At 39.3% G+C, this 22,118-nt stretch overlaps 1 long non-coding RNA gene across 4 annotated transcripts in view; it reads right to left on the bottom strand.

The window, feature by feature from the left end:
* LOC129058921 (uncharacterized) overlaps nt 1-22,118 on the bottom strand; it is a 209,520-nt gene that overhangs the window by 162,323 nt on the left and 25,079 nt on the right. For all 4 annotated transcript variants that reach the window (XR_008524369.2, XR_010139624.1, XR_008524368.2 and 1 more), the window contains exons 3-4: nt 10,286-10,402; nt 786-922 (exon numbers count right to left, since the gene is read on the bottom strand). This is a non-coding gene — a long non-coding RNA (uncharacterized LOC129058921). The remainder of the gene's footprint in view (nt 1-785; nt 923-10,285; nt 10,403-22,118) is intronic.

Below are 22,118 nucleotides of genomic sequence, written 5' to 3'. Positions count from 1 at the left end.
CTTTCCTGAACCAACCATAGAGCAGGAGTAGGTCCTCCTTATCTGGGCTTCCATTGTAGCCCATCTTTTATGTATCCCAGGACTGAATGCTTCTATACTAAATGTTTGTTTCTCTGCATTTCTTACTATATTCTTAGTGCTATGAGGGCCAAAACCTCATCATATTGACCAGGTGTTCCCACATTCAAGAACAGAGTCTGGCAGTTAAGCACTTAATGTCCAAATGAATCAGTGTGTGGAAGAAACAGATAAACGAGCACAGGGCAGGGACAGAGTAGGAATGAAATAAGAGGGTCCACGTTGGTGGACATAAGAGGATTAACATAATGGTGCACTGTGCCTGGCTCCCTGGCACGTGTTTGCTGTTGGCGGTATCAATTGTGGATGGATGGGTAAGACTTAAGACTTCAGGATCAGGTTGGTAACTTCGCTGCCAATACTATGGGCATACTGTTCTTTTTTCTGCCTACTCTATCACTTCCCCATGCTCTACTATACACTGCCCTCTTTCTTGATCCTTAATTTCTTATGAGCAACTCTACTATTGTCTGTTGAGGGCACAGTTGTTTCTCACTTCAAAGACACTGGAATACCCTATCTCAGGATAATGTCTCTTTATAGACTTAGACTTTTTTGTATTGTATTTTACCAAATTCTGCACATACTTCTCTACTTAATATTATAAATATATATTTTTCTGGCCTGAATTTTAAAGCTGGTTTTTTAAATTTTAAAAATAAAATCTTAAATGCTGCTTAAATGTTATTGGACGTGGAATGTTTTACCTTCATGAGGGGGCTGCAGGGTCTTTTTCCCAGTATATATTTCAGCATGTCATGGATGCTCAAGTCTCCGGGAAAACCTAGAGTCTTACTTATAGAATGTGGTCCAAACTAGGCAATGACTTGATGTCTCTCTCTTCCTAAAAATGTATGAAACCAAGAAAAGGGAATTATTATTTTTTTAACCATAGGTGAGTCTCTAATGAATGTGCACAGTAGATTTGAAAGATTAACCTGTATGAAAGTTCAAAACCAACTAATGGTAACTGATTAGATACTATATGAACTGCAGGGAGAAAAACACATGCTTAAGGGTAGATTTTATGTAATTTGTGTAGCTTTGATTATTTGTGTTTTAGCTTTCTTTAAATAACTCACCAAGAACTGTTGAAAACACCCTCTCTTTCTCATAGAGAAAATATATTTCTTAGTTTGTGGAAGGACTTGCTAGCTCTCTAATTGTAGGTGACATTTTGTGTGACAGCAAAAATATGTGAAAATTTTATTATGTAAATGATATTTTATAAATTAACTGCAAATAAGAATGATAATCTCTCAGATGCTATTTTACTTTTATAGGATAACATCAGTGGCTATCATATAAACAACTAAAAATGCAGCCAGGCATGGTTAATCCCAGCACTTTGGGAGGCCGAGGTGGGCAGATTGCTTGAGGCCAGGAGTTTGAGATCAGCCTGGGCAACATGGTAAAATCCCATCTCTACTAAAAATACAAAAATTAGCTGGGCATGGTGGCATATGCCTGTAATCCCAGCTATTCAGGAGGCTGAGGCACAAGAATCGCTTGAACCAAGGAGGCAGAGGTTGCAGTGAGCTGAGATTGTGCCACTGCACTCCAGCCTGGGTGACAGAGCAAGACTCTGTCTCAAACAAAACAAAACACACAAAAGAACTAAAAATGCAATACTTTGGGCTGAGTAATGAGTTTAATTTATTTGGCCTTTGTTTATCTTTGAATAAACAAAGGTTAATGATGAGGTTAATTTTTTGGGCCTTTGTTTGTCTTTGTTTTTGAAACACAAAGACCACTGAGGCATGGCCCATATGCTCAAAGAGCTTTCAAATCAAGTACAGGAGAGAAGAGAAATAACCAGACAGAACATGATCAGCCACATTAGGAAAGGCATCAAGTTGTAAGCAAGTTCAGAGCCCTGAGAGACCGTCTATGTTTGGGAGCATATGGGAAGTCTTCTTGGAGATGGTGGCCTTGAAACTAGGTCACAAAATATGAGTAGGACTTGGGAGAACTCTTCCAAGATGGCTGAATAGGAACAGCTCCAGTCTGCAGCTCCCAGCGAGATTGACACAGAAGATGGGTGATTTCTGCATTTCCAACTGAGGTAACTGGTTCATCTCATTGGGACTGGTTGGACAGTTGGTGTGGCCCATGGAGGGCAAGCCAAAGCAGGGTGGGGCATCGCCTCACCTGGGAAGCACAAGGGGCTGGGGGATTTCCCTTTCCTAGCCAAAGGAAGCCATGAGAGACTGTACCAGAAAGAAGGATACACTCCTGCCCCAATACTGCATTTTTCCCACAGTCTTTACAACCTGCAGACCAGGAGATTCTCTCCTGTGCCTGCCTCAGTGTGTCCCACACCCACAGAGCCGAGCAAGCTAAGATCCATTGGCTTGAAATTCTTGCTGCTAGTGAAGCAGTCTGAGATCAACCTGGGACACTGGAGCTTGGAGAGGGGAGGGGTGTCCACCATTGCTGAGGCTTGAGTAGGTGGTTTTATGCTCACAGTGTAAACAAAGCTGCCAGGACGCTTGAAATGGGCAGAGCCCACCACAGGTCAGCAAGGCCAACTGCCTTTCTAGATTCCACATCTGTGGGCAGGGCATACCTGAAAAAAAGGCAGCAGCCCAAGCAGTCAAGGACTTATAGACAAAACCCTTGTCTCCCTGGGACAGAGCACTTGGGGGAAGGGGCAGCTCTGGGCACAACTTTTCCAGACGTAAACATCCCTGCCTGACAGCTCTGAAGAGAGCAGTGGTTCTCCCAGCATGGGAGAAAGACACCTCATACAGGAGAGCTCTGGGTGGCATCTGGCAGGTGCCCCTCTGGAACGAAGCTTCCAGAGGAATGATCAGGCAGCAATACTTGCTGTTGTGCAGACTCTGATGGTGATACCCAGGCAAACAGGGCCTGGAGTGGACCTCCAGCAAAGTCCAACAGACCTGCAGCTGAGGGGCCTGAGTGTTAGAAGGAAAAGTAACAAACAGAAAGGAATAGCATCAACATCAACAAAAAGGACATCCACATCAAAACCCCATTGGTAGGTCACCAACATTAAAGACCAAAGGTAGATAAAACCACAAAGACAGGGAGAAACCAGAGTAGAAAGGCTGAAAATTCCAAAAACCAGAATGTCTCTTCTCCTCCAAAGGATCACAACTCCTCGCCAGCAAGGGAACAAAACTGGATGGAGAATGAGTTTGATGAGTTGACAGAAGTAGGCTTCAGAAGGTGAGTAATAACAAACTTCTCTGAGCTAAAGGAGCCTGTTCTAACCCATCGCAAGGAAGCTAAAAACCTTGAAAAAAGGTTAGACGAACGGCTAACTAGAATAAAAAGTGTAGAGAAGAACATAAATGACCTGATGGAGCTGAAAAACAGCATGAGAACTTTGTGAAGCACACACAAGCTTCAATAGCCAATTCGATCAAGCAGAAGAAAGGATATCAGTGATTGAAGATCAAATTAATGAAATAAAGTGACAAGAGTAGAGAAGAAAGTGTGAAAAGAAATGAACAAAGCCTCCAAGAAATATGGGACTATGTGAAAAGACCAAATCTACATCTGATTGGTGTACCTGAAAGTGACAGGGAGAATCGAACCAAGTTAGAAAACACTCTCCAGGATATTATCCAGGAGAACTTCCCCAACCTAGCAAGGCAGGCCAACATTCAAATTTGGGAAATAACAGAGACCACCACAAAGATATTCCTCGAGAAGAGCAACCCCAAGACGCATAATCATCAGACTCACCAAGGTTGAAATGAAGGAAAAAATGTTAAGGGCAGCCAGAAAGGTCAGGTTACCCAAAAAGGGAAGCCCATCAGACTAACAGCGGATCTCTCTGCAGAAACCATACAAGCCAGAAGACAGTGGGGTCCAATATTCAACATTCTTAAAGAAAAGAATTTTCATTCTAGAATTTCATATCCAGCCAAACTCAGCTTCATAAGTGAAGGAGGAATAAAATCCTTTACAGACAAGCAAATGCTGAGAGATTTTGTCACCACCAGGCCTGCCTTACAAGAACTCCTGAAGGAAGCACTAAATGTGGAAAGGGGCAACCAGTACCAGCCACTGCAAAAGCATGCCTAATTGTAAAGATCATCAATGCTATGAAGAAATTGCATCAACTAACAGGCAAAATAACCAGCTAGCATCATAATGACAGGATAAAATTCACACATAATGATATTAACCTTAAATGTAAATGGGCTAAATGCCCCGATTAAAAGACACAGACCAGCAAATTGGATAAAGAGTCAAGACTCATCAGTGTGCTGTATTCAGGAGACCCATCTCACATGCAAAGACACACATAGGCTCAAAATAAAGGGATGGAAGGAGATCTACCAAGCAAATGGAAAGCGAAAAAAAAAAAAAAAAAAGCAGGGGTTGCAATCCTAGTCTCTGATAAAATAGACTTTAAACCGACAAAGATCAAAAGAGACAAAGAAGGGCATTACATAATGGTAAAGGGACCAATTCAACAAGAAGAGCTAACTATCCTAACTATATACGCACCCAATACAGGAGCACCCAGATTCATAAAGCAAGTTCTTAGAGACCTACAAAGAGACTTAGATTCCCATACAATAATAATTGGAGACTTTAACATCCCATTGTCAATAGTAGACAGATCAAGACAGAAAATTAACAAGGATATCCGGGACTTCAACTTAGCTCTGGACCAAGCGGACCTAATAGACATCTACAGAACTCTCCACCCCAAATCAACAGAATATACATTCTTCTCAGCACCACATCGCACTTATTCTAAAACTGACCACGTAATTGGAAGTAAAGCACTCCTAAGCAAATGTAAAAGAACAGAAATCACAACAAACTGTCTCTCAGACCACAGTGCAATCAAATTAGAACTCAGGATTAAGAAACTCACTCAAAACCGCACAACTACATGGAAACTGAACAACCTGCTCCTGAATGACTACTGGGTACATAACAAAATGAAGGCAGAAATAAAGATGTTCTTTGAAACCAATGAAAACAAAGACACAACATACCAGAATCTCTGGGACACAGTTAAAGCAGTGTGTAGAGGGAAATTTATGCACTAATGCCCAAAACAGAAAGCAGGGAAGATCTAAAATTGACACCCTACCATCACAATTAAAAGAACAAGAGAAGCAAGAGCAAATAAATTCAAAAGCCAGCAGAAGTCAACAAATAACTAAGATCAGAGCAGAACTGAAGGAGATAAAGATACAAAATCCCTTCAAAAAATCAATGAATCCAGGAGCTGGTTTTTTGAAAAGATTAACAAAATAGATAGACTGCTAGCAAGACTAATAAACAATAAAAGAGGGAAGAATCAAATAGATGCAATAAAAAATGATAAAGGGGATATCACCAATGATCCCACAGAAATACAAACTACCATCAGAGGATACTATAAACACCTGTACACAAACTAGAAAATCTAGAAAAAAATGGATAAATTTCTGGACACATACACCCTCCCAAGACTAAGCCAGGAAGAAACTGAGTCTCTGAATAGGTCAATAACTGGTTCTGAAATTGAGGCATTAATTAAGAACCTACCAACCAAAAAAAGTCCCGGACCAGATGGATTCAGAGCTGAATTCTACCAGAGGCATAGAGAGGAGCTGGTACCATTCCTTCTGAAACTATTCCAATTAATAGAAAAAGAAGGAATCCTCCCTAACTCACTTTATGAAGCCAGCATCATCCTGATACCAAAGTCTGGTAGAGACACACACAAAAAAAGAGAATTTTAGCCCAACATCCCTGATGAACATCGATGCAAAAATCCTCAATAAAATACTGCCAAACCAAATCCAGCAGCACATCAAAAAGCTTATCCACCACGATCAAGTTAGCTTCATCCCTGGGATGCAAGGCTGGTTCAACATATGCAAACCAATAAACGTAATTCATCACATAAACAGAACCAACAACAAAAACCATATGACTATCTCAATAGATGCAGAAAAGGCCTTCAACAAAATTCAACAGCCCTTTATGCTAAAAACTCTCAATACACTAGGTACTGATGGAACATATCTCAAAATAATAAAAGCTATTTATGACAAACCCACAGCCAATATCATACTGAAGGGGCAAAAACTGGAAGCATTCCCTTTGAAAACCGGCATAAGACAAGGATGCCCTCTCTCACCACTCCTATTCAACATAATATTGGAAGTTCTGGCCAGGGCAATCAGGCAAGAGAAAGAAATAAAGGGTATTCAATTAGGAAAAGAGGAAGTCAAATTGTCTCTGTTTGCAGATGACATGACTGTATATTTAGAAAACCCCATCATCTCAGCCCAAAATCTCCTTAAGCTGATAAGCAACTTCAGCAATGTCTCAGGATACAAAATCAATGTGCAAAAATCACAAGCATTCCTATACACCAATAACAGACAGAGAGCCAAATCATGAGTGAACTCCCATTCACAATTGCTACAAAGAGAATAAAATACCTGGGAATCCAACTTACAAGGGATGTGAAGGACCTCTTCAAGGAGAACTACAAACCAATGCTCAAGGAAATAAAAGAGGACACAAACAAATGGAAGAACATTCCATGCTCATGGATAGTAAGAATCAATATCATGAAAATGGCCATACTGCCCAAAGTAATTTATAAATTCAATGCTATCCCCATCAAGCTACCACTGACTTTCTTCACAGAACTGGAAAAAACTACTTTAAATTTCATATGGAACCAAAAAACAGCCCACACAGCCAAGACAATCCTAAGCAAAAAGAACAAAGCTGGAGGCATCACGCTACCTGACTTCAAACTATACTACAAGGCTACAGTAACCAAAACAGCATGGTACTGGTACCAAAACACATATATATAGACCAATGGAACAGAACAGAGGCCTCAGAAATAACACCACACACCTACAACCATATGATCTTTGACAAACCTGACAAAAACAAACAATGGGGAAGGGATTCCCTATTTAATAAATGGTGGTGGGAAAACTGGCTAGCCATATGTGGAAAGCTGAAACTGGATCCCTTCCTTACACCTTATACAAAAATTTAGATGGTTTAAAGACTTAAATGTAAGACCTAAAACCATAAAAACCCTAGAAGAAAACCTAGGTAATACCATTCAGGACATAGGCATGGGCAAGGACTTCATGACTAAAACACCAAAAGCAATGGCAACAAAAGCCAAAACAGACAGATGGGATCTAATTAAACTGAAGAGCATCTGCACAGCAAAAGAAACTACCATTAGAGTGAACAGGCAACCTACAGAGTGGGAGAAAATTTTTGCAATCTATCCATCTGACAAAGGGCTGATATCCAGAATCTACAAAGAACTTAAACAAATTTACAAAAAAAAAAAAAAAAAAAACCATCAAAAAGTGGGCAAAGGATATGAACAGACACTTCTCAAAAGAAGACATTTATGCAGCCAACAGACATATGAAAAAATGCTCATCATCACTGGTCATTAAAGAAATGCAAATCAAAACCACAATGAGATACCATCTCATGCCAGTTAGAATGGCGATCATTAAAAAGTCAGGAAACAACAGATGCTGGAGAGGATGTGGAGAAATAGGAATGTGTTTACACTGTTGGTGGGAGTGGAAATTAGTTCAGCCATTGTGGAAGACAGTGTGGTGATTCCTCAAGGATCTAGAACTGGAAATACCATTTGACCCAGACATCCCATTACTGGGTATATGCCCAAAGGATTATAAATCATGCTACTATAAAGACACATGTACATGTGTGTTTATTGTGGCACTATTCACAATAGCAAAGACTTGGAACCAACCCAAATTCCATCAATAATAGACTGGATAAAGAAAATGTAGCGCATATGCACCATGGAATACTATGCAGCCATAATAAAGGATTAGTTCATGTCCTTTGCAGGGACATGGATGAAGCTGGAAACCATCAATCTCAGCAAACTATCACAAGGACAGAAAACCAAACACCTCATTTCCTCACTTATAAGTGGGAGTGGAACAATAAAAACACATGGACACAGGGAGGAGAACATCACACACCAGGGTCTGTCGGAGGGTGGGGGCCAGGGAGAGGGATAGCATTAAGAGAAATACCTTATGTAAATTACAAGTTGATGGGTGCAACAAACCAACATGGCACATGTAAACCTATGTAACAAACCTGCACGTTGTGCACATTTACCTCAGAACTTAAAGTATAATAATAATAAAATTCACATTAAAAAAAAATATATATATATATATATGAGTAGGACTTTACCAGGGGTAGAAGGACAGAAAGAAATGGGAAGACATTTCAGGAAGAGGAAATCATGTAATCAAAGCTGTGAAAAAGGAACGTTTATGGGGTAGTGTTGAGGCATAGGAAATATGCCAGTTGGTGGGAGTAAGAGCTACATAGGGGAGAAATGGGAGAAACATCCAAACGCCTGGGTTAGTTCCCAATCATGAAGAAATACAACAACATGGTTAAGAAATTGAAACTTTGGTCTGAGGGGTATAATCGCTAGAGGTGCCTATGCAGAGAAATGACAGGATTCACTGTTTCAGGAAGGCTCCTCTGGCAGTGTGTGCAGGACCTCCCATGGATTTGGGATAAAATCCCAAATTCTTGACATGGTCTATAAGCCCCCACAACCTTTCTCATCTCCTTTCTCTCCATAGCCTTGTCTCTCTGCAGGCACATGTGGGTTCTCTCACGCTGGCGGGGCATCAGGATGCTTCCTGCTCTCCCATGTCCCACCCCTACAGCCAGTTAATATCTTTTTCTTCCTTTACAACTTAGCTAAATGTCGCATCCTCAGGGAAACTGTCCCTTACCACCAAGCATGTTTCTCCTTTTTCTCTGAATCTTATCACTTATCCCAATGGTGGAATTGGTGATTACCGTGTCCCTCTGCCTACTACAGGTAAGAAAAGTGAGGCTCAAAGAGGTGTCTCCCACCCCATTAGAAGAAAAAAGAATGAGGAGAACAAACTAAGATACAGAGAGCTATTTGCTCCAGAATAAATAAATATTCACAGTTTTAGTTGGTGTTATGCAATGATTTTTTATTTGCAGTCCTTGGATTAGACAATGTCAATATGTCCTCTTCCATAATAACTAACCATTGTACAGAGATTTATAAATTATATTTATAATTTTCATTGTATAGAGATTTATAATTAAAAGGCAGAGTGTCCCAGACTGAAGGACATTCTACCTGTTCAAAGGCATGAGGATTAGAGGGCTGAGAGAGTGTGGTGCACTCAGGCAACAAAAAGAAATTCTATACAGTGAGAGCATAGGCCACAAGGGGAGGAGTCAAGGTTACAAGGGTCAGGAGCCCCATAAGTTATTCTGGGAGATGTCCTCATTGCCCAACCAGATCATCTTGGCACCACTGCTCCAGTCCAAGCTGATCACATTCTAATACCCACATCTGTGGCTCTGCACCTTAGAGTTTTCTCTCAGTCCTAAGAGAAGCAGGCTCAGAGCTCTAGGGAGTTCACGCAGCAGGAGCATCCCTTGACTAATGACGAATAGGAGCTGGAGGATAAACAAATACCTCCAGCTTTCCTGCCTCACAGGTGAAATCCCTCTTACTGTCTCTTACACTGTCTCCCAGAACTCCCTGCCAAACTGAATCTCAGTTACCCACAGGTCAACAGAAGTGATTCTGAGCCGTTTATTAGTTTCTTTCCCTTCCCCATCTTATGTCCCCACTCCTCTGCCAGTTCTTCCTGAGATCACTTCCCAAAAGAACTACTCATACTTAATCCCTGCTTAGGTTCGTTCTCCTTCTCAGGGAACCCAACCTAAAATGCTGTGTGAAAGGATGTGGGCTTTATTGTGAGGACAATGGGAAGCCACTGACAAGTGTTTAGGGGTTTGGCTACAAAAAACAGAAAGTAACTCCACCTATATAAACCAGAAAGTCAAACAATTTGTTCGAAAAATGCAAGGAAACTCATAGACACAAAGGACACATTAATACTCCAAGCCTCAGGAAAGGCAGGAGCCAAGGAGTCCTGAGGATTTCAGCAAGAAATATTTTAGGGCACTGCCAGCAGAATAACTGGGCTCCAACTGTGTGTCACTCTTCTCAGGGACTCTAGTTTCCAGGAGAGAATAATAACTCATTGACCAATTTCCTTGGGTCATCTGCCCAATAGTTTATTGGAAGTGGTCAGGACAACTTAATGTAGAAGATCACTTACAATGCTGAGGGGAATCTTCCAAAACAAAAAGTGGAGCCGGATGTGGTGGCACATACCTATAGTCTCAGATACTCAGGAGGCTGAGGCAGAAGGATTGCTTGAGCTCAAGAGTTAGAGGCTGCAATGTTCACATCACTGCACTCCAGCCTGGACAATAGAGAGAAACCCCATCTCTGAGGAAAAAAAAAAAAAAAAAGAAAAGAAAAAGTGGGATATTGCAAGCTATATTAAGAGGGTCTGAATGCTGGGAAGGCAGAAACAAGTGGTAGTAATAGGATCGATTACATTTTACAAATATTATGCCAACATTTGAAATATTATACTGAAATATTACCTTCTCTGGTCATACTTCTATTTGGAACCAAATTGTACAAAGACTACAGTTTGTGACAATTTCCATGACCCAGAGAAGGTATGCTTAGTTCATTAGCAGCTCTTGCGTGTATCTAGTTTTTTAATTGACATAATTTCAATACAGTAACATGCATAAATTTTACGTGTACAGTTCTGTGAGTTTTAGCAAATGTACATATATGTAATCACCACTCTAATTAAGATATAGAACACTCCCATCACTTTCAAAAATTTCCCTCATGCCCCTTTCTAATTCATAACAACTCCTCCTACACTGCCACTCTCATTTCTAACACTATAGCTTAGTTTTCCCTGGTCTACAACTTCATACAAATTGAACTATATAGAAAATACTCTTTTGTGGTTGGCATCATCCACTCAGCATATTTTTGAGATTAATCAATGTGGCTGTGTCAATAATAGTTTTCTTTTACTTACCCTGAAGTTTCTCATTATAGTAATACGATAATTTGTTTATACACCTATTGATATACATTTGGATTGTTTCAAGTTTTGAACTATATGAATGAAACTGCTGTAAACATTTTTATACAAGCCTTTTTTATATACATATATTTTCATTTCTTGTTGAGTAAATACTTAGAAGAAGAATTAGTGTGTCATGCATTGACTAGTTATTGAGAATAAGCTCAGGACAATATTAGAAACAGAAAGACAAGGTAAGAAATTTATATAGTAATCCACGTGAGGTCTTGGGCTAAGGTAGTTCTATTAATCAGCTCAGGCTGCCATAACAAAATACTATAGATTGGGTGGCTTAACAATCTATAGTATTTATTTTCCCAAAGTTCTGGAGGCTGGAAGTCCAAGATCAGGGTGCCAGCAAGACTGAGTTCTAGTGAAGGCTCTCTTCCTGGCTTGCAGATGTCTGCCTTCTTGCTGTGTTCTCACAAGGAGAGAGATCTCCATCATCTCTTCTTCTTCTTCTTAAAAGGGCACTAGTTCTATGGGATTAGGGCTCCACCCTCATGACCTCATGTAACCTTAAAGGCTCTATCTTTAATACAGTTATATAGGGGGTTAAGCTTCAACATATGAATTGGGTTGGGGGAGACAACTCAATTCAAGCATTAGTAGGTAGCAAAAAGATGGAAGGGGGAAAGCAGGAAAGGGATATGGATAAAACTCAGACAAGTTTTAAAAGTAGATGTACATCTGAAAGGATTTGTTGATGGATTACCTGGTATAGCAGGTGAGCAGAGAGGAAACAATCAAAGTTTATGTTCAAGTTTGAGGCTGGGGCCACTGTGCTGGGTAGAGGAGTTCTTTAAGAAGAAGGAAAGAAACTTTTAAAGAACTCAAATGCCCAAAACCACAACAGGGGCAAAGCTCCCTTCCTGGCTGTGACAATACCCCAGCAGTCACACAATTTGGTTCCCAGAGCTAGCTAATCATTTGGGACCCCTCAAAACCAATATTCTTTAAATATTCATCCAACAGTTATTTGGTAGAAGCAGGAAAAAAATTAATAAAATTATATGAAAATATAATTATATTTATATAACATAATAAAATTATAAAAAGAAATCGATTTACTAACTAATTTATTGATACAGCCAAATTCAGTTATAGCCAGAAAAAAAATTGGGGAGAGGGAGCACAGATAAAACATTTCCCCACTTTTGTGTAATACTTGTTCTCTCTCCAGTTTTCATAAGTTGTTTGGAAGGGGAATATTTTTAAAAGTCTAAGGACACATATTTAAGGGCTTGAAATTTTGGTAATAACATATAACACAGACTCTTGCATTTCAGTTACAGAATTTTTGCTGAGTCTGTAGACTTTAAATCACTGCTATTGTACATGCATCCAAGAAGACAGATCACAGTACAAACACCACACACACACACACACACACACACACACAAATACACACATATGTACACACTGGGAGACCAGGTGTACTGTCTATTTTGGCAAGAGAGAAAATACTGTATTTTGCTGATTTATTTCAGATATGTTTGCCTCTTTTTTGATCAGCAACCCTGGAAACTCCCCACTTGCTGCTCCTCCACCCAGCCTTGCTCCTGCCCTCCTGCTGATCTCCCAGCCCGAGACAGAAGAGGCTCTCCAAGGCTGTGTTCTTCAGCTCAGGTTTGCTGATGCTGCAGCAATGCATGGGGCTCTTCAGACAGTGGCCAAGCAGGCACCTTGGGGGAGTGGCTACGCTGACCCCACTGGCAAATGAAATGATGACTTCACTTCAACCCTGAAGCTGTTATACAGAGAAAGCTTAGAGCCTGACTAGAGCCAGATAAACCTTGGCTTGAATCACCACACATTCTGTGCCGTTTGTGCAACCCTCAGCAAGTACATGATCCTTCTGAGCCTTAGATGCTCATGTGTAAACTAATGAAACCTTGCCTGAGGAAGGCATGTAGCCAGTTTCTCGCCTTGGGATAAAAAAATCTGTTCATGGATCCTATTTGGAGATCTGGCATCTGTGCTATTGGTAAGTAGCAAGTCAAATTCTGTAAACAATGCCATCCCTGAATGACAATTTCACTTTTACTCCACTTCCTCTAGTCTCTGCTCATCTTAGTCTTAACAACTGGCATGTCAACTTACTAACTAAAACAGTTGGATATGTGACGATTTCAGAAACGTTTGCTTCCCCCCCCCCAGATAAATATCTACTTCATGGGATCTTAAGAGAGAAAATGAAATGACATGTAATTCTCCTAAATTCTATATGATATACATTTTCTATTGTGGTAATAAAAACCATAACATAAAATTTGCCATCTTTACCATTTTTTAATGTACAGTTCAGTAGTGTTAAGTGTATTTACATTGTTGTGAAACAGATCTCTAGAACTTTTTCATTTTGTGAATCTGAAACTCTGTATCCACTAAACAATAATTTCCTTTTTCCCCTCCCTTCTGCCCCTGGAAACCACCATTCTACTTTCTGTTTCTAAAAATTCAACTACTTTAGATATCTCATATAAGAAGAATCATACAGTATTTGTCTTTCATGACTAGCTTGTTTCACTTAGCACAATGTCCCTCAAGTTTTACTCTGTGATTGGATTTTCTTCATTTTAAGGCTGCATAATATTCTATGCATGTATACACCACATTCTGTTTATCTGTTCATACATCAAGAGTTGCTTCTTGGATAATACTCTAGCCTGAGCATAGTCCACAGGGTTTGAAACAGCAACAGCTGCACTGGAGCACAGCCAGGGATACCCATCCCCCAAGTCTCAACACACTCCTCTAGGTGACTTTGGCCTTTGTTGACTGTTGGACCTGAACAGAGAAGGGAAGTCTTTCCCATGAGATGGGGCCAGTCTGTTCTGAGCACCCGCTATCTGCTGGCCTCTTCCAAGGTCCCTGCCTGTCCACTCCCATTTGCAATGCATCCTGAGATGTCCAACTGGGGTGCTTCCTGATGGCCACTACTATAAATCCTTTGCTGGCAGACCCTGCCTAACCATCGGAGAACTTAAGCAGACAGGCCCCCACTGACATGCACCCACCCACAGTCTCCTCCCACTGCTTTACTAGTGTGTGTGCACAACCTCACCACCCTATTGCCACCAGTGCACACAGGCACGAACCTCACCATCACCAACCCCCACCACCAACATACACACTTATACCTTGCTGTGCCACCACTGCTGCTGGAGCATACACATGCATGGACACAACTATATTGCTGCCACCAGCTCAAGTGTGAATGCCACCATTTCTCCCTAACAGCATGCACACCCACTGTTGTGCCACTGCCAGCATGCACATACTCCACTGAATCACTATCATTGCCAACACATGTACACACACAGACACCACCACATCATCATTGCCAGCACATGCACACAGACCCTGCAGCCCCACCATCCCTGGCACTCATACATATGTGCAGACCCTGCCACACCTCTGCCACTGGAACATGCACACACATGTGGAACTCACTACCACATGTGTGGCACATGCACCAACAAAGCACTTTCGCCAGCAACCCCCATTTGAGTGTTGTTGCTAGCCCACCAGGAACACCTTGGCTCCTCCAGCACAGCAGGTGCATAACTTCAAGGGGTCAGAGAACAAAGTTGTGGTCCTAATAACAGCCCTCCAAGGGCATGCAGCACAGGGGTGCAGAGCTAAGCTTTGGCCCCCAGAAATCATCCAGAAATGAAGCCAGTAGACTAAACCCAGCTTATATGACAATCAAACTTCAAGGGCACCAAAGGATATAAAAGAAAAAAAAAAACACATCCAAAGGAGAGCAACTCTAAGATCTGGGCCCACACAGATGAGAAAGAGCTAACACAAGAACTCTCACAACTCAAAAAGCCAGAGTGTTTTCTTACTTCCAGATGACTACCCTAGCCCCCCAACGATGCCTTTTAACCAGGCTGAAATAGTATACATAGAATTGAGAATCTGGAAAGCAATGAAGATCTTCAAGATTTGGAAGAAATTTAAAACCCAATCCAAGGAATCTAAGAAATCCAACAAAATGATTCAAAAGGTTAAAGGTGAAAGAGCCATTTTAAGAAAGAACCAAACTGATATGACAGGGCTGAAAAACTCACTACAAGGATTTCATAATAAAATCTGAAGCATTAACAGCAGAGTAGATCAAGCTGAGGAAAGAATCTCAGAGCTCGAAGATTGGTTTCTCAAGTCAACTCTGTCAGACAAAAATAAGAAAAAGAACAAAGAATGAACAAAACCTTCAAGAAATATGGGTTTATATATAAGAGATCAAATCTACCAGTCACTGGTGTACCTGAAAGAGCATGAGAGACCAAGCAACTTGGAAAATATATTTGAGGATACTGTCCATGGCAATTTTCCCAACCTTGCTAGAGAGATTGACATTCAAATTCAGGAAATTGATAGGACCCCTGTGAGATACTATACAAGATGACCATTCCCAAGACACATAGTCATCAGATTCTCCAAGGTCAATGTGAAAGAAAAAAATTAAAGGCAGCTAGATAGAAGGGGCAGGTCATCTACAAAGGGAACCTCATCAGGCTAACAGCAGACCTTTCAGCAGAAACCCTACAAGCCAGAAGAGAGATTGGGAGCCTATATTCAGCATTCTTAAAGAAAAATTCCAACCCAGAATTTCATGTACAGCCAAACTAAGCTTCATGAACAATGGAGAAATAAAATTTTTTTCAGACAAGCAAATGCTAAGTGAATTCACTAACACCAGGTCTGCCTTACAAAAGGTCCTTCACAGAGTGCTAAATATGGAAAGGAAAGACCATTATTGGCCACGACAAAAACACACTTCAGTACGTAGATAACTGACACTATGAAACAAGAATACAATCAAGTCTGCATAACAATCAGCTAACAACATGATGACAGGATCAAATCCACAAATATCGATATTGACCTTGAACATAAATGGGCTAAGGACCCCATTAAAAAGCATGGAGTAGAAAGTTGGATAAAGAAGCAAGACTCTACTGTACGCTGTCTTTAAGAGACCCATCTCACAAGCAATGACGTTCACAGGCTCAGAGTAAAGGGATGGAGAAAAACCTACCAGCAAATGGAAAACACAAAAAAACAGGAATTGCTATTCCAATTTCAGACAAAACAGACTTTAAACAAACTGATTGAAAAAGACAAATGGAGGAGTACATAATGATAAAGGGTTCAATTCAACAAGAAGACTTGGCCATCCTGAATATATATACACCCAACACAAGAGCATCCAGATTCATAAAACAAGTTCTTAGAGACCTATGAAGAAACTTAGATAACCACATAATAATAGTGGGAGACTTCAACACTCTACTGACAGTATTAGACGGATCAAGGCAGAAAACCAACAAAGGTATTCGGGTCCTAAACTTGACACTTACCAAAAGGAACTAACAGACATCTACAGAACACTCCACTCAACAGCAACATAACAGACATTATTCTCATCTGCACATGACACATACTCTAAAATGGACCACACCCTCAGCCATAAAACAATTCTCAACAAATTAAAAAAAAAAAAGCCAAATCATACCAATCACACTCTCAGACCACAGCACAATAAAAATAAAAATCAACACTAAGAAAATTTCTCAAAACCATACAATTACATGGAAATTAAACAAACTACTCCTGAGTGACTTGGCAAACAATGAAATTATGACAGAAATCAAGAAATTATTTGAAACTAGTGAAAGCAAAGATAACACATACCAGAATTCTATAACACAGCTAAAGCAGTGTTGAGAGGAAAGTTTATAGTGCTAAAAGCCCGCATCAAAGTTAGAAAGATCTCAGATTAACAACTTAATATCACACCTAGAGGAACTTGAAAAACAAGAGCAAACCAACCCCAAAGCTAGCAGAAGAAAAGATAATAACCAAAATGAGACCTGAACTGAATGAAATTGAGATGTGAAAAACCATACAAAAGATCAATGAAATCAAAAGTTGGTTCATTGAAAGAATATATAAGATCCATAGACCACTAGCTAGACTAATAAAGAAAAAAAGAAAGATAAACACAATCAGAAATGACAAAGTGAAAATTAATAATGACCCCACAGAGAAACAAAAAGCCTCAGAGACTATTATGAACACTTCCATGCACACAAACTAGAAAACCTAGAAGAAACGGATAAATTCCTGGAAACACACAACCTCCCAATATTAAATTGGGAAGAAATTGAAACCTGAACAAACCAATAATAAGTGTCAACATTGAATCAGTAATAACAAAGAAAACCTACCAATCAGAAAAAGCACTGGACCACATGGATTCATAGCCAAATTCTACCAGTTGTATAAAGAGGAGCAGGTACCAAGCCTACTGAAACTATTCCAAAAAACTGAGGAGAGAGATGTCTCTCTAACTCATCCTTGGAAGTCAGTGTCATTCTGATACTGAAACTTGGCAAAGACAAAAAATAGGAAATGTCAGGCCAATATGCCTGATGAACATAGATGCAAAAATCTTCAACAAAATACTAGCAAACCAAATCCAGCAGCACATCAAAAAGTTAATCCACCAAGATCAAGTACACTTTATTTCTGGGTTGCAAGATTGGTTCAACATACACGAATCAATAAACGTGATTCATCACACAAAAAGAACTAAAAACAAAAACCACATGATCATCTCAATAAATGCAGAAAACTCTTTCAATAAAATTAAACATCCTTTAATGTTAAAAACCTCAACAAACTAAACATTGAAGGAATATACCCCAAAATAATAAGAGCCATCTATAACAAACTCACGGCCAACACCATACTGAATGGGCAAAAGCTAGAATTCCCCCTTGAGAACTGGAAAAAGACAAGCATGCCCACTTTCACCACTTCTATTCAAAATAGTACTGAAAGTCCTAGTAAGAGCAATCAGGCAAAAGAAAGAAATAAAAGACATCTAAAAGAAAGAGGAAGTCAAATTACCTTGCTTTGTAGACAAAATGATTTTATACCTAGATAACCTCATAGTCTCTGCCAAAAAGCTCCTGGATCTGATAAACAACTTAAGCAAGGTTTGAGGATACAAAATCGATGTACAAAAATTAGTAGCAATTCTATACACCAACAACATCCAAGCTTAGAGCCAAATAAAGAACACAATCCCATTCATCATAGCCACACAAAAAATACCTAGGAATACAGCTAACCAGGGAGGTGAAAGATCTCTACATCAAGAATTACAAAACACTGCTGAAGAAAATGAGAGATGACACAAACAAATAAAAAACAGTCCACTCTCATGGATAGGAAGAATCAATATTGTTAAAATGTCTATACTGCCCAAAGCAATTTACAGATTCAGTGCTATTCCTATCAAACTACCAATAACTTTTTCACAGAATTAGAAAAACACGATTCTAAAATTCATATGGAACCAAAAACAAGAAAGAGCCTGAATAGCCAAAACAATCCTAAGCAAAAAGAACAAAGCCAGAGGCAACACACTACCCTACTTCAAAGTATACTCAAAGGCTACAGTAACCAAAATAGCATGATACTGGTACAAAAACAGACACATAAATCAATGGAACAGAATAGAGAACCCAGAACTAAGTCTGAACATTTACAACCATTTGATCTTCAACAAAGCTAACAAAAAGAAGCAATGGGGAAAGGACTCCCTATTTAATAAATGATGATGGGATTACTGGCTAGTCACATGAAAAAGATTGAAACTGGACCCCTTCCTTACACCATATACAAAAATCAATTCAAGATGCATTAAACTCTTCAATGTAAAACCTAAAACTATAAAAAAAAAACCTAGAAAAAGCTAGGAAATACCATTTTGGACATAGGTCTTAGCAAAAATTTCATGACGACTCCAAAAGCAATCGCAACAAAAACAAACATTGACAAATGGGATCTAATTAAATCGAAGAGCTCCTGCACAGCAAAAGAAATTATCAACAGAATAAACAGACAACCTACAGAATGGGAGAAAATTTTTGCAAACCATGCATCTGACAATGGTCCAATATCCAGAAACTATAAGAAACTTAAATAAATTAATAAGCAAGAAACAACTTCATTTAAAAGTGGGCAAAGAACACAAGCAGACACTTCTCAAAAAAAGACATACATGCAGCCAGCAAGCATATGAAAAAATGCTCAACATCACTAGTCATTAGAAAAATGCAAATCACACAAGTCAGAATGGTTACTATTAAAAAAGTCAAAAATAATAGATGCTAGTGAGAATGCAGATAAAAGGGAATGCTCATACACTGTTGGTTGGAATGTAAATTAGTTCAGTCACTGTGGAAGGCAGTTTGTAAATTTCTCGAAGAACTTAAAACAAACTGCCATTTGACCCAGCAATCTTATTACTGGGTACATACCCAAAGGAATGTAAATCTTTCTACCATAAAGACATACGCACTTGTATGTTCATTGCAGCACAATAACAAAAACATGGAACCAACCAAAATGCCCATCAACAATGGACTAGATATAGAAAATGTGGTACATATACACCATGAAATACTAAACAGCCATTAAAAAGCACAAAATTATGTCCTTTGCAACAACATGGATGCAGCTGGAGGCCATTATCCTAAGTGAATTAACACACGAACAGAAAACCGAATAATGCATGTTCTCACTTATAAGTGGGAGCTAAACACGGACACAAAGAAGGGAACAATAGACACTGGAGCCTACTTGATGGTGGAGAGTAGGAGGAGAGTGAGGATTGTACCTATCAGGTACTATGCTTATTACCTGAGTAACAAAATAATCTGTACCCCAAACCCCTGTGACACGCAATTTACTCACAGCAAACCTGCATATGTACCCCTTGAACCTGAAACAAAAATTGGAAACAAAAAATACATACATATGACAGAATTGAAAAAAAGAGTTGCTTCCACTTCTTGGCTATTTTAAATAATGCTACAATGAACATGGGAATGCAGATATCCCTTAACATACTGATTTTATATCCTTTAGAGAGATACACAGAAGTGGGATTGCTGGATCATATGGTAATTTAACTTTCTGAGGAAACTTCATACTATTTTCCCTAATGTTTGCACCATTTTGCAATCCCACCAACAGTCTACAATGGTTCCAATGTCTCCACATCTTCATTAACACTTTATATTTTCTGTTTTTTTACAGTAGTCAATTAGTGGATGTGAGGTGATATCTTACTGGGGTGTGGTTTGTTTTTTGTGATGTGTGTGCGTGTGTGTGTGTGTGTGTGTTTTACAGACAGGTATTGCTCTGTCACCCAGGGTGGAGTGCAGTGGTGTGATCACGGCTCACTGCAGCCTTGACCTCCTGGGATCAAGTCGTCATCCTATCTCAGCCATCCGAGCAGCTGGAACCACAGGCATGCACCATCACACCTGGCTAATTTCTTTAATTTTTTTGTAGAGACAGGGGCTCACTATCTTGCCTAGTTTTGATTTGCATTTCTCTGATGATTAGTGATGTCGAGCATCTTTTCATGTGCTTATTGGCCATTTGTATATTATCTTTGGAGAAATGTCCACTCAAGTCCTTTGTTCATTTTTAAATCAGATTGTATGTTTTGTTGTTGTTGTTACTGAGTTGTAGAAGTTCTTAAATATGCTGGACATTAACCCCTTATTACATGTATGATTTGCAAATATTTCCCCCATTTTGTAGGTTGCCTCTTTACTCTATTATCGTATCCTTTAATGCACAAAAGTTTTAAGTTCAATGTAATTCCATTTGTTTATTTTTGCTTTTGTTTCCTGTGCTTTTGTTGTCATAGTCAAGAAATTACTGCCAACTCCAATATTGTGAAATTACTCCTACATTTTCTTCTAGGAGTTTCATAGTTTTAGAGCTTACATTGGCGTTTTTACTCCATTTTTTATTGAATTTTTGTAAACGGCATAAGATAAGGATTCAACATCATTCTTTCGCATGTACGGCATGTAGGTATACAGTTTTTCCATCATCACTTGTTGAAGAGACTGTGCTTTCCCCACTGAGTGCTCTCAGCACCCTCATTGAAGATTATTTTAATCTTATACATGAGGGTTTATTTCTGGGCTCTCTACTCTATTCCATTGGATTATTTGTCTTTATGCCACTACCACACTTTCTTTATTATTGTGGCTTTGCAGTGTTTTGAATTCACAAAGTGTGAGACCTTCAATTTCATATTTTTTTCAAGATTGTTTTGGCTATTCAGGGTACATTGAAATTCCATGGAAATTTTACGATGACTTTTATTATTTCTGCAAAAATGTCATTGCGGTATTGATCGGGATTGCTTTGAATCTGTAGATTGCTTTGGGTAGTATGAACATCTTAACAGTACTAAGTCTCCCAGTCCATGAACACAAGATGTCTTCCAATTTAATTGTGTCTTCTTTCATTTCAAATTTCAGCAACATTTTGTCGTTTTCAGTGTAAAAGCCTTTCACTTTGACATAAAATTTTTAAAGGATGTGCCACAAGTTCTGAAGATCATTTGAATAAAAAACAAAACTACAGCTAAAAGTAATATAAAAGAGGACAACAACACTGAAAGAAGATCAGTCTTTGCATAATATAAATAGTGGTATTTTACACTCATTTGTTCAAGAAACCTTTATTGGTCTCTTACTATAACCACATTTGCACAAAGCAGCAGGAATGCTGAGATTAACAAGACATGATGTTCACCTTCTGGAGAGAAAGACAAGGAAACCAGCGATGTCCTTATAATGACAGAGCCTTCACCAAGTTGGGTTCAGAGTTCTGTGCTGTACAGAATAAAGGGTACCAGCTGGAGGGAGTGGAGTAAGGAGAAGCTTCCAGGAAGGGAGGACACCAGCGTGGAGACTTCAAACATAGGCAAAAACAAGGCAAAAAAGCACACTTCATGAGGATTGCTAGTAACTGTTTTGTTTTGATAGAGTGAGAAGAATGTAAGTAGAATGAATTTATGAACTTTGTGCAAAAATCAGCATCATGAATTCAGAGTGCAATGCAGAGTCGATATGTCTATATGTAAATACACTTTAACAATGGTAATAATTAAAATGCTTATTAAACCCTTACTGTGTGTTAAGCACCATAGAA

This window comes from Pongo abelii, chromosome 3 (assembly GCF_028885655.2).
Source record: "Pongo abelii isolate AG06213 chromosome 3, NHGRI_mPonAbe1-v2.0_pri, whole genome shotgun sequence".
NCBI classification, from domain to species: domain Eukaryota; kingdom Metazoa; phylum Chordata; class Mammalia; order Primates; family Hominidae; genus Pongo; species Pongo abelii.
The sequence above is the reverse complement of the archived record's forward strand: the minus strand, read 5'-3'. Positions and strand labels throughout refer to the sequence as shown.